This window comes from Orycteropus afer, unplaced genomic scaffold (genome assembly GCF_000298275.1).
Source record: "Orycteropus afer afer isolate SDZICR_OR568_19922 unplaced genomic scaffold, OryAfe1.0 scaffold00059, whole genome shotgun sequence".
NCBI lineage: Eukaryota > Metazoa > Chordata > Mammalia > Tubulidentata > Orycteropodidae > Orycteropus > Orycteropus afer.
Genome location: NW_006921646.1, coordinates 3,411,085 through 3,423,825, shown reverse-complemented (window position 1 = coordinate 3,423,825; position 12,741 = coordinate 3,411,085).

Here is a 12,741-nt window from a genome sequence, read left to right as displayed (position 1 = left end):
AAGTTATCTTTAAAATGAACAGTTTAGCTTAATTAATTTAAAAAAAAAAAAGTCTGCCTTGAGCATTATGCTCTTTTAAGAACTATATATGGGATCAAGGGGGCACAGTTATGATATCTTCTTAGCCACAGTCAACCACCCTGATGGAGCAAATTGGACCTGTGGGCTTGGGACCACGGTCACGAGAGACATCAAGCTCAAATGGCATAACATACTACACAAAAACATTGTTCTATATCCTACTTTGGTAACTAGCAACTGGGGTCTTAAAAGCTTGCAAGTGGCCATCTAGATGCAACAATTGGTCTCTCCTTGACTGGAACAAAGAATGAAGAAAAACAAAGGTGCGTGGAAACAATTAGTCCAAGGCACTAGTGGACCAAAAGAACCTCAGCCTACATGACTATGAGACCAGAACTAGATAGTGCTTGGCTGGCACTGTCAACCACTCAGAAAGGGATCAGTGCAGGAGATCCAGGATAGAGTGGGAGAACAATGTGGAACAAAACTCAAAATCATAATAAAGACCAGGCCTGGTGAAACCCCCAAGACTATGGCCCCTAACTACCCTTCAGGCCTGGAATTGAACTTACTCCTGTGGCTTCCAGCCAAATAATAGACAGGCATATGGGGTGAACATTTACACCAAGTAAACACACTCCTTAGAACAATCAGTCATGGGAGAACTGAAGGGCAGTGTTTACACAGGGAGATAGCTCAGGGGGCAGGAATGCATAGGAAAGGACACAGGCAAGAGGTAACTAAAGAGAGGAAGTGGGAACAGAACTGTTACATTGTGAGGATTGCAGTCAATGTCATGAAACAGAATGTGTATGAACTGCTATGTGGAAAATGAATTAGCTCTGTAAACTTTCACCCAAATCACAATTAAAAAAAAAAAAAAAAAACTATATAGGTTAAAATTGATAACTGCTACTCAACAGATTAGACAGGAAGCTTAGTGAGTTTATGTCAGTGAGAAACAACTCAGAAAGGGAAGGGAGGATGAGAATAGTTGCACAACTTGAAGAATATATTCCATGTCATGAAATTGTATTTGAAGTGGTCTGTTATGCTGTGAATGTTTTCAATAACAACAACATAAATAAAATTTAGGGAAATAAAGCAAGAAAAGAAGTAGCTGTCACCAAGTCGATTCTAACTCACGATGACCTCATATGCATCAGGGTAGAACTGTGCTCCACAGGGTTTTCAATCGCTGATTTTTCAGAAGTAGAAGGCCTTTCTTCCAGGGTGCTTCTCGGTAGACTCAAACCGCCAACTTGAGCCAAGTGCATAAATAATTTGGCATCACCCAGGGTCTCCTATCTCACATAAAAACCAAACAAACCCACTGCCATCGAGTTGATTCTGACTCACAGCAGCCCTCACTGGGTTTCCAAGACTGTTAATCTTTATGGAAGTAATTTGCCTCATCTTCCTCCCATGAAGCAGCTGATGGATTTGAACCACTGACCTTCTGGTTAGCAGCCAAATGTCTTACCCACTATGCTACCAGAGCTCCTCATATCTCACATAAAGGATGCTAAACAGAAGTAGTAGCTGGTCCCCAAGGAAAGCGTACTGACTTGACATCCTCACCCTTCATTTTCTTCTCTGAAGGATTAAAATAAACCTCAATAAATGCTGGCTTGTCCCTTTCTGCTAAGCTGGGTTCTGAGGGAGAAATAACTTTCTGAACCAGCTGAAGGCTACCCTTCCCTAACTTACAGGGTATGAATGGCCTTGGGAGCCCAGTCTTAGGATAGGAGGATCCTCATTCTCAGTTAAATAGCTCTTGGGGTTCAGGGCAGTGCATTGCACCACTCCTTTTTCTTTCAAGCCCCAAACGCCCAATCTTCAAAGCTTAACTTTCCAACTAGGTTCCACACCCCTGGAGGGTGGACGTAGGAGCCAAGAACCATGTCCGAAACATCTGTCACAGCACCAAGGCCACAGAAGTGCCTCAGATGGGGAAGATTCAAATAGCAACAATCACAGCTTTTTGAGATCACCACTGAAAAATCCAATAAAGCTATACCCTCACCTTTGCCGGTAGAAACTAAGAAAGAAAACTAGCTGGGATCTGAAGCGTAAAGGTAAGGGATGAACTGGACAACTGGCTCCTGGTCATGTACAACTGCTGTAACTGTGATGAGCTGCTGCTGCAACACACAACAACACAAACCGACTCAACTCATTAGCTCTCCCTGCTCAAGGACTTCCACCTCATTCCCTCAGGGACCCTCAGAGCCCTCCAACCCCCCGTCTTCCTCCCTCACATTTCCTTCAGAGGAAAGGACTTGGTATGGCTTTGAGAAGAGGAGGGGCCCCTGCTCAAGGCCTTCCGGAAAGAGCCACAAACAATCTGACCCCTGCAGACTGACAGACACATGGGCTCAGCACCCTGTTTGGCAGCAGGAAAACCCACAGGGTGTTAAAGCAGAGAAAAGGGAAGTGAAGCTCATAAACAGCTGCTGGAACCACTGAACTTCAGAGATTCAAACAAATCAGACAGAAGCCCCATGTTTCCCCTGCCCCCCAGCAGGGATCCCACCACAGGCCGGCCTCCCAAGCAGTTGGGACAATGAGCATCACATTCCCTGGAGCTCCCCTTCTGAGAGTTTATAAACCTGCCAGGCATGCTGAGAACAAACAGGGACACAGCAATGCAAAGCCCAGAGCATAATCTGGACTCTGGTGGAGATCCACTGCCCCAGTAGAAATGGGAGAGACAATGCTGAGTATTGTATGCATCTCCCCATATGCAGCCAAGCACAGACCCATGAAGCTGGGGCTGTATCTGCTTCTTACTGTCATCAGTTCCCAAATGCCTAGTTATGTGCCTGGCACGTTGTAGGCACTCAAAACATCTGTTCCATAAATGATAGACAATAATGGATACTATCTTTGTGGCTTGGCACTCCAGGTACCCAGACGGGCAGAGAAGAAAGTTCATTCATTTAACAAATACATATTTATTCAGTGTCTCCTCTGTGCCAGGCACTGTCTTAGACACAACCAGAAACCAAATAAGTACTTGCCCTTGTGAAGTTCATGTTTCAGTGGATGCATGGAGAAAATCCTAATCCTCCCAAAAAATTTACTTAAGCCATGTTGGTTATTGCTGTTACGTGCCACAGAGTCAATTTCAACTCACAATGACCCTATATTACAGAGTAGAACCACCCGATAGGATTTTCTAGGCTGTAATCTTTATACAAACAGATCACCAAGTCTTTTTCCCACAGAGCTGCTGGGTGGGTTCAAACCACCAACCCTTCCATTAGCAGCTGAGCACTTAACTATTGCACCACTTAAATATAAAAAATAAACACAAAACCCACTGCCATCAAGTTCACTCCAATTCATAGTGACCCTACAGGGAACAGAACTGCCCCATAGGGTTTTTGAGGCTGTAATCTTTATAGAAGAAGACTGCCACATCTTCTTCCCGCAGAGTAGCTAGTGGGTTCAAACTGTTGACCTTTCAGTTAGCAGCCAAGCACTTAACCACTATGCCACCACTGCTCCTACTTAAGCCACAGACATTAATAATTATTTAATAAGCCTACTATGTGTAAGTGCTGGGTACTAGCTGCCGTGATAGGCACCTGGAGTCTGGGGCTCAGCCTTCATGAAACTATTTCATCTTCCAGGCCAGGATCCTAAATCTGGGATGTGTCAGTCAGTTGTGAGAAGCAACTAAAGGAATGGGATTACCTCTTTGGTGCATCTGTCCTCATCTGTCGGTGAGCAGAAGCCACTGTGAGAGTATCATGTGCATGCCCAAAACACCACACAATGCTGTGGGATAGGAAAAAACCCAACATCTTCAGCTGAGACACGTAAGGGGTCAGAAAAGTAGCTCCAATAAGGTATGCTTAAACACTCAAAGAGTGTCCTCTAGGCAAACTGGCTCCTCCCCTGTCCCTCACGTGCACACACACACACACACACACCCTGCGATGTTGCTATTCTAAGCTGAGTCAGCAAATATTTCCCAATCCTGGAAGTACCCTGCTCACTTCCAAGTAAGCAGACACTAGCTTTGCTGATTTTACCAGGGTGGGGCAGAAGGAGCCAACAAGGTGAGGAAGGAGCTGGGGCCCAACACCTCCATGGGTGGTAGCTCATAAACGGAGATGCCCTGAGTCATGCTCGATTCTTGAACCAAAGCCCCATGGAGATAGGACCAAAGTTACACCCTAATCACCAGCCTGCTGAGTTATGATGGCCAGGAGCCAACAGTCAGGGAAGATCCACGTGTCTGAAATCTGACTCAAGGGGCCATTTCCTCCATGCCAGTCTCAAGCCAAGTGACCAGTTCTGCTCTGCCACCCTGGAACCTTACACCAAAGGCAGAGAAAAATACTCAGGGGCACCAAGCCATCTCTAAGAAGAGGCACTTGGCAATCTGGGACAAGGCACAGGCAAGGGCATCATACACAGCGCTGGATGGGGAAGAAGAAAGTGTTTCCAGCATGATCAATGCTGGGTTGAGGGACTGGCACTTCCAAGACCTACAGAGGCAGGTCAGCTTCCCAGCCTGCAGGGAGTACCCAGGAAGGTGGGCATTGGCAAAAGCATGCCGCTCAAGCTCTTAGAAGCCACATGTCCAAGTCTTCCTGAAAGAGGCGCTACACTGTCCCAGAACATACCAGGTGCCTCAGGCCCTGAGGTCAGCTTACACAATGACCAGGACAGCTGCATTCTGTCCAAAGCAGAGGCCCACTAGCTTCCCAGGCCAGTACCGGATACTGACTGTCCTCTCACTAGGCCCCCAAGGAAGGGCTCTGAGGAACCATAGATGGGGTTTGAAGGCTGAGTTTAGGGCAATTCTTCCTGAGTGAGCTGAAGCATACCCCAGAAAGGAGAAAAAAGCAGTGATACAGAGATAAGGAGAAAGGCAGCCAAATAAACGCATTCTCAGTTCATTAAACTAGGGAGATGAAGGACCACAGCATCTATACAACAATGTCAGGGGCCTGTCCACCCATACTTTGAAACAGAGAGGCAGGCTGACCCAGGCACTGCAGAAATCAGTGAATGGGAACTTGGTAATGGACAATCACGACTGTCTACTCAAAAAGTGATGGAGTGTGCAACCTGCAAGAAGCTATCTGGGCAGGGTTGCTGGCGCCCAAGCTGCTCCAAACAGACGAGGCTTGTCCTCTTCTCAACACCTTCTCACCTGCCACCTTACCTACTAAGCAAAGACAGAGAAGCAGCAAACTATTCAAAAGAGTCAGGTAAAGTCCTTCTTAGGAGCCAGAGATCGGACTAAATTATTCGACTTCAACTTCATTAGAATAGCCCACTAAAACTCCACAGTGATGTTTGTCAGAGGAACAAGGGGCCTTTCTGGTCCATTCTGTCCAAATCTCCCCCAAATGCTATGTAAGAGGGGGTTTAGGGACCAGTGGAGAAGTAGGTTGGCTCAGTCATCCGTGATCCTACTCCTTTTACAAAAGAGGGTCAGTGCACAAGAGGATTCCAAACTTTAATGTCTGGTCTAGCTGGTTCACTTGGCTCTCCACCGCAGTTCCCAGAGGTTGCCAATTCTGTGTCCAATTCTGGCTCAGAGCCAGAGAGCACAATCCTCAAAAGGGGAGACCTAGAAACATGCAGTCAGGTGAAACAATAGGCTTTCGTTTCTAAATGTGAGAGTGGGTCACACTTTCAGAATCCTCCAAGATCAAACTGGATGGAAATAGAGGCTATGTTATTTCCTAAAGAACACTCTAGGGGACCAGCACAGAATAAAAGAGTGAAAACTGAAGGCACCAGAAAGGAACTTTCTGACAGGCAACCAAGGCTAAACACCCAAACACACCATGAAGATGGTGGGCTCTCTAGCCCCAGAAGGATGATCTATATGACTAGAAGCAGACAATTCAAGTTCCTGTCATGGTCTAAATAATGCAATCCCACAACCTGCCCAGGCAGATATCAACCTGACACCCCATGCTATGCCTGGGCAAAGGGAACAGAACATCAGGCCTCCGTCTTGGACCCACAGGGAATTAAGCTCCCATGGAAAAGAAAGAGAGAAGAGTCTCCAAGAGAAATTACTCAGTGACCGACATGAGAGGCCTCTGGCACGTTTAGTCAGTCAGGGATGCATGAGGGAAAATCAGCAGCTGGTTCCAAGCCACCAACAATAAAAGGGACAAATGCCTGCCAGCCCCAGGGCTATGGGGACAGCAATTTCAAAACTTAAACAGGAAAAAAAATATTCTGGAGGCAGTACAGAGGGAAAAGGATGAGGACCTCAGGCATTCTCTGGGGCATACCTTCTAGAGACTTCATTCAGCTTTTTGGGAGGGGGTATAGATTGGGGGATGATAATGAGAGGTAGGGCAGAGGTAGGCTAGGGTATCATGGTTGAAACGCTGTCAATACTTCCAGAGCGAAAAGGCACAGAGCCCCGTTTCCTGGATGGGGAAAAGAGTCTGAGGAGGCCTCCAGCCACCCCTGGCACACAACCAATTCAGCGGGCAGTCTCTCCCCAAGGGTTCCTGGAAGTCAACAGGCCCATAAAGGAGAAGTATTAAAGCTGAGATTAGATGACAGCATACAAATTGGGCATCATCCCTGATGTAACACCTCAGCAAATTCTCCCACACAGACATACACGCTATTTACCTCAGACATTCAGCCACTTGCCTGAATGAAAACCCACACCTTATGGGTATCTCAACTGCAGGCCACAGGAAAGCAAAGCAGTGTGTGAAGCTAATTCTTCTTCCTGAACTAAAGTCAAGGAACTGGGAGAGGCGGGCTACAGGAACGCAGGGAACAGGGGCTCGCTCATATGAGGGAAATCAGAGAAGGGCAAAAACAGGGCTTTGGAGTGAGCCTGGGTAGTAGATGGGACTTAGGTAGACAGGGATTACAGGCACAGAGCTGGAAAGGCCTAATAACACCCGGAGGAGGGGGTAAATTATGGGGGGGGGGGCCAGAGGCAGTGGGAGAAGGGGCAAACGGGGATTGGGAAGAGCAAAGACGGCCAGCAGGAATGGGAAGTCGAAGACGAGAGATAGGGGGCGGAGGGGGAGTGCCTGAGCAGAGATGGGGGCAATGGAGCTCTGGTCCAGGGATTTGGAGACACGAGAGCAGGGATGAAAAGAAGTCAGAGGCAGCAGTAAGAAAAGAGAGAGGACCCCGGGCCCCAGAACAGGATTCTCAGTGCACAGAAGTGAGAGGAGACGGAGCCACGAGGCCCAACAGGGGGGTCAGAGTCGGGTGGAAGAGGCCCTGGGTTCGGGCTCCAACAGTGATGGAGATCTAAGGGCTGGGGGCCCAAGGACAGCACGGCGGCATAGGGGGCAAAGCACCATCTCAGACCCGCCCGGGCTGGAGCGTCGGGGAGCCGCCGCAGCTGATCCGCCGACCCCGACCGCTCCCCACAACCCCCCGCCGGGCCTTGCGCCCCAGCCCCGATGTCAGCCTTGCTCCAGGCCTGCCGCTTCCCTCCACCGCCAGCCCACCTGCTTCTCCCGGCCTGGACTGACCTGTGCCGGCCACCTTCTGTGCCGCTGCCGCCGTCCCGCACGCTCCGCCGGATCCTCTGGCTACTGCCAAAACTTTTCCCATTAATCCCCACCTCCGCGGTGGCCGCAGCGTCACAGGCTGCGCGGCCCGGCCCCGCCCCCACCAGAGTGATGTCACCGCGCAGCTCGACCCTCCCTCTTCACGCCCCTTTCCGCCCCAGCCGCGGCCAATCACCGAGCCACTTGGCGATTTCCATGACTCTGTGACTCCGCCCACCACACGCTGTCCTGAGCCAGCTTGCAGCGCCCTCTAGTGCAGGATCCGAAAGCAGCCAGTTGAAGAAGGAGGTGAGGAAGAGGAAGAGAGCTCCCGGGGCCGGTAAAACAAGTCGGTCAAGTATCACAAAAGGGAATATAAAGCTGGAAGGGAATTTAGAGGTCATCTAGTACTTAGCATTTCACCATATTTGTTCAATATGTGTGCTGAGCAAATAACCCGAGGAACTGGACTATATGTGAAGAAGAATACGGCTTCAAGATTGGAGGAAAACTCAATAACAACCTGGGATATACATATGACACAACCATGTTTGCTGAAAGCTAAGAGAACTTGAGGCTCTTACTGATGAAGATCAAAGACTACAGGCTTCAGTGTAGATTACACCTCAACATAAAGAAAACAAAAATACTCAAAGCTGGACCAATAAGCAACATCAAGATAAATGAAGAAATGATTGAGATTGTTAAGGATTTCATTTACTCGGATCCACAATCAACATCCATGGAAGCAGCAGTCGAGAAATCAAACAATATATTTGCATTGGGCAAGTCTGCTGCAAAGGACCTCTTCAAAATGTTAAAAAGCAAAGGTGTCACTTTAAGACTACAGTGCAACTGACTCAGCCATGGTATTTTCAGTCACCTCCTGTGCATGTGAGAGATCGACAATGCATAAGTTAAACTGAAGAAACACTGATGCCTTTAAAGTATGGTGGTGGCAAAGAATATTGAATATACCATGGACTGCCAGAAGAAAGAACAAATCTATCTTGGAAGAAGTATAGCCAGAAAGCTCCTTAGAAGTGAGGATGGCGTCTCGCACGTCTCACATACTTTGGACACTTTGTCAGGAGGAACCAGTCCCTGGAGAAGAATGTCATGCTTGGTAAAGTAAAGGGTCAGCAAAAAAAAAGAGGAGGACTTAATGAAATAGATTGATACAATGGCTGCAACAATGAGCTCAAACAGCAATGATTGTGAGAATAGCACAGAACTGGGCAGTGTTTTGTACTGTTGTACATACAGTCTCTATGAGTCTAATCCAATTCAAGGGCATCTAACAACAGTACTTAGCCCCAGAGAAGATTCGTGACTTGCAGTAAGAAGGTCTCTGTACTCTGAATCCAGTGCTCTTATCCACTGGGGAAGACTATGCTGCCAGTAATTTTGATGAAAGAACTTTCCTTCTCTGAGAGGCTTTTCCAATTGGATGCTTCCAGTTTGGAGTTCTTACCTATCTTCCTATGTGCTTATGTATTATGTTCGCCCAGCTAAATGAGGTGTATCCTCCCTGCTACTGTATAAAATTCTGTTTTCACTTTTTTTTTTTTTTTTGGTACTTATTATATGCACGCCAATGGAAGCAGCAGTCAGGACATTAGATGACATGTAGCATTGGGAAAGTCAACTGCAAAGGAACTGTTTCAAGTGCTGAGGAGCAAGGATATCTCCTTGAGGACTAAGGTGCGCCTGACACAAGCCATGATATTTCCAATCGCCTCATATGGGATGGGAGCTGGACAATGAATAAGGAAGACCGAAGAAGAGTTGATGCTTTTGAGTTGTGGTGCTGGTGGAGAATGCTGAAAGTACCATGGACTGCTAAAAGAACTAACAGATCTGTCCTGGAGGAAGTGCAGCCAGAATGCTCCTTGGAAGCAAGAATGGCCAGACTTCATCTCACCTATTTTGGTCATGTTGTAAGAAGGGACCATTCCCTGGAGAAGGATGTCATGCTTGGTAGGGTTGGAGGGTCGAGGAAAGAGGGGGAGGCCTTCAACGAGATGGACTGACATGGTGGCTGCGATGATGGGCTCAAGTATAGCAGGGATTGTGGGGCTGGCGCGGGATCAGGCAGTGTTTCGTTCTGCTGTGCATGGGGTGGCTATGAGTCGGAAACGACTCGACGGCACTTAACAACAACAACAATTATATGCACATCATTTTACTAATGAAAGGACTCCAAACATTCAGTAGTATAGCAACAAAGACAACAAACAGTCATGTACTCCAACCCAGCTTTTGTTCTCACTTCTTAGCCCACGTCTTTAGGACCTTGTTGTTGTTGTTGTTAGGTGCCTTCACGTCATCTTCGACTCATAGCGACCCCATGCACAGCAGAAAGAAACACCCCCCCTCCGGTCCCGTGCCAGCTCCATGATCCCTGCTATACGTGAGCCCATTGCCGCAGCCACTGTGTCAATCCATGTCATTGAGGGCCTTCCCCTCTTTCGTTGACCATCCACCTTACCAAGCATGACATCCTTCTCCAGAGAATGCTCCCTTCTGATAACATGACCAAAGTAGGTGAGATGATGAAGTCTGGCCATTTTAGCTTCCAAGGAGCTTTCTGGTTACACTTCCTCCAGGACAGATTTGTTAGTTCTTTTAGCAGTCCATGGTACTTTCAGCATTCTTCACCAGCACCACAACTCAAAAGCATCAATTCTTCTTCGGTCATGACCTTAAGACATACCTTTAAATAGTACCTAGCAACCAAGAGGCAGTTTGGTAAGAGAAGCTGGCTTGACATCTGGTGATGAACAAAATGTATATGATTAATGAGTAACTCCCTCTTCCTCATTAAAATAAGAGTTACCTCTCCCCTCTTGCACACACTCCCAAGGCCACACCGTCAGCTATCTGGATGGTAGAAATATGAATGATTTTTTTCTTCTTTCTGCTTGTGTCTTCCCCTCTACCTGCACTTTTTGAAGTGTGTGTGCATTACTTTTGTAATCTAAATGTCAACCTCCTTGCTCTCAGATTGAAGTACTCAAAACCAAACCAAACTCACTGCCATCAAGTCGATTCTGACTCATAGAGACCCCCACTGGGTTTCCAGAGCAGTAAATCTTTACAGAAATAAATTGTCCCATCTTCCTTCCGAGGAGCAGCTGGTGGATTTGAACTACCAACCTTCTAGTTAGTGGTCAAATATCAACAGCTCTGCACCACCAGATTGAAGTAAGAGTGGCTGAAATCCCCAATGCCAAGGCCTATGGGAGTTGAAAACCCTCCCTAAGGTTTCTGCAAATTTCAGAGGCTTTGTATTCTAAATACCTCTGCCTCCCAACTCCTGTTCCTGCAGAGCTGTTGCTGTTCCACAGTTCATAAATCCAGAGATGAAACTCAGCCTTTCCCAAGGACTGCCCACACCTCTTCCCACACAAAGCATTCATGAATATAGAAGACATTATGATGCTCTGGGGCCCTGGGGCAGGGTCACATGATGCATGACAAATGTCTTAACTCACACATCAGACATTCTTTAAAGTTCTTTCTGCACTCTTCCACTAGGGAGTTCGAACTAGACCTTTATCCCCTAGGCTTGGGCTGTTCCCAGATTACTCTTCCTCCCTCTCCTCCTGGCTTCACCATTCTCTCCTCTCTCCCACCCTCTCTGGCTTTTCAGGAAGAAACATCTTAACCTTAACTCTTTATTGCTTGGGTTCCTGCCAATATTCCTGCTCTGAACATGTCACTCTTTACCCCTAAGAGGCTTATTTCCCCAAAGACAGTTCCCTTTCAGTTATGGATTGAATCAAATCAAAAAAATATGTGTTGTAAATCTTAACCTCTGTGCCTATGTTTATAATCCCATTTGGAAATGAGTTATCTCTGCGATATTAATGAAACAGGATTAGTGTAGAGTGTGTCTTGAGCCAATCTCTCACAAACCATAAAAAGAGCAGATTAGACAAAGAGAGATGGGGGAAGAGAGATGCCAAGCTACATGAAGACTGGCCATGAGCAGAAGCTCAGAAGAAACGGGGACCTTCTTCCAGAGCCGATAGAGATAGCCTTTCCCTATCATGACCACCCTGAATTTGGACTTCTAGCCTCCTAAAGGGAGCTCTCGTGGCATAGTGCCTAAGGCATTTGACTGCTAACCAGAAGGCTGGCAATTCAAACCCACCAGTCACTCAGTCACTCCTTGGAAGGAAGACTGGGTGTGGTAGTTAAGTTTGTGTCAACTTGGCTGGGCCTGGTTGAGTGGCTGGGCTGCTGATGTAGTATTCTCCATGATGAGACTGGTAATCAACTCCATGGTGGAATCTAGTGCGACCAGCTGAGTAGCTGCCTTAGAGCTGTGGTCTGCTTCCTGTATATAAGGAGAAGGCTTGGTGAATGGTCTCTAGTTTATGGTACCCTTGAGCTCTGCATGTAGCTGTGTCACTGTTCAGCAGCCTGCCATGATCTGCCAACCTTAGGACTTTCAATGGACTTGAATTAATGGCCCGCTGTGTGGTTTGGTAACATTTTACTTGTCAACCTTGGGCTTGTCGGCCTCAGCAGCCAGCAGCTGAGTGAAGAAAAGCCTCCAACTTCAGTGGGCCGGGAGCAGGAGGCAGAGCTGGACCCCAAGGTTGAGGGGCTTTCTCCCAGCCATAAGCCTGGCACTTTGAACTCTGACTTAAAGCCTCCAAACTATAAGAGAATAAACTCCTGTTTGTTAAAGCCATTCCATTTATGTTATATTCCTGTCAGAGTAGCACTAGGTAACCAGAACACTGGGCAATCTACTTTGGTAGAAATACTGCTTGGGAAACCCAAGGAGGGGTCACTATGATTCCAGAATCGACTCAACAGCAGTGAGAGTTTTTTTGAGCGACAGCCTCCTAAATTGTGAGAAAATAAATTTCCGTTTGTTAAAGCTACCCCTTGTGGTATTTCTGTTACAGAAGCACTAGATAACTAAGACACTCCTAAAAGAAAATTCTGGGAGCAAGTTAAGGTATTACATTGTCCACATCAAATATATATAGGAGCTCTGGTAGCATAGTGCCTAAGGCACTTGATTACTAACCAGAAGGCTGGCAGTTCAAACCCACCAGCCACTCCTCGGAAGAAAGGTTGGGCAATCCTAGTTCCGTAGTGATACTGCCTCGGAAACCCAAGGAGGGGTCGCTATGAGTCAGGGCTGACTCGACGGCACATAACAACAACAAATATATATATATAT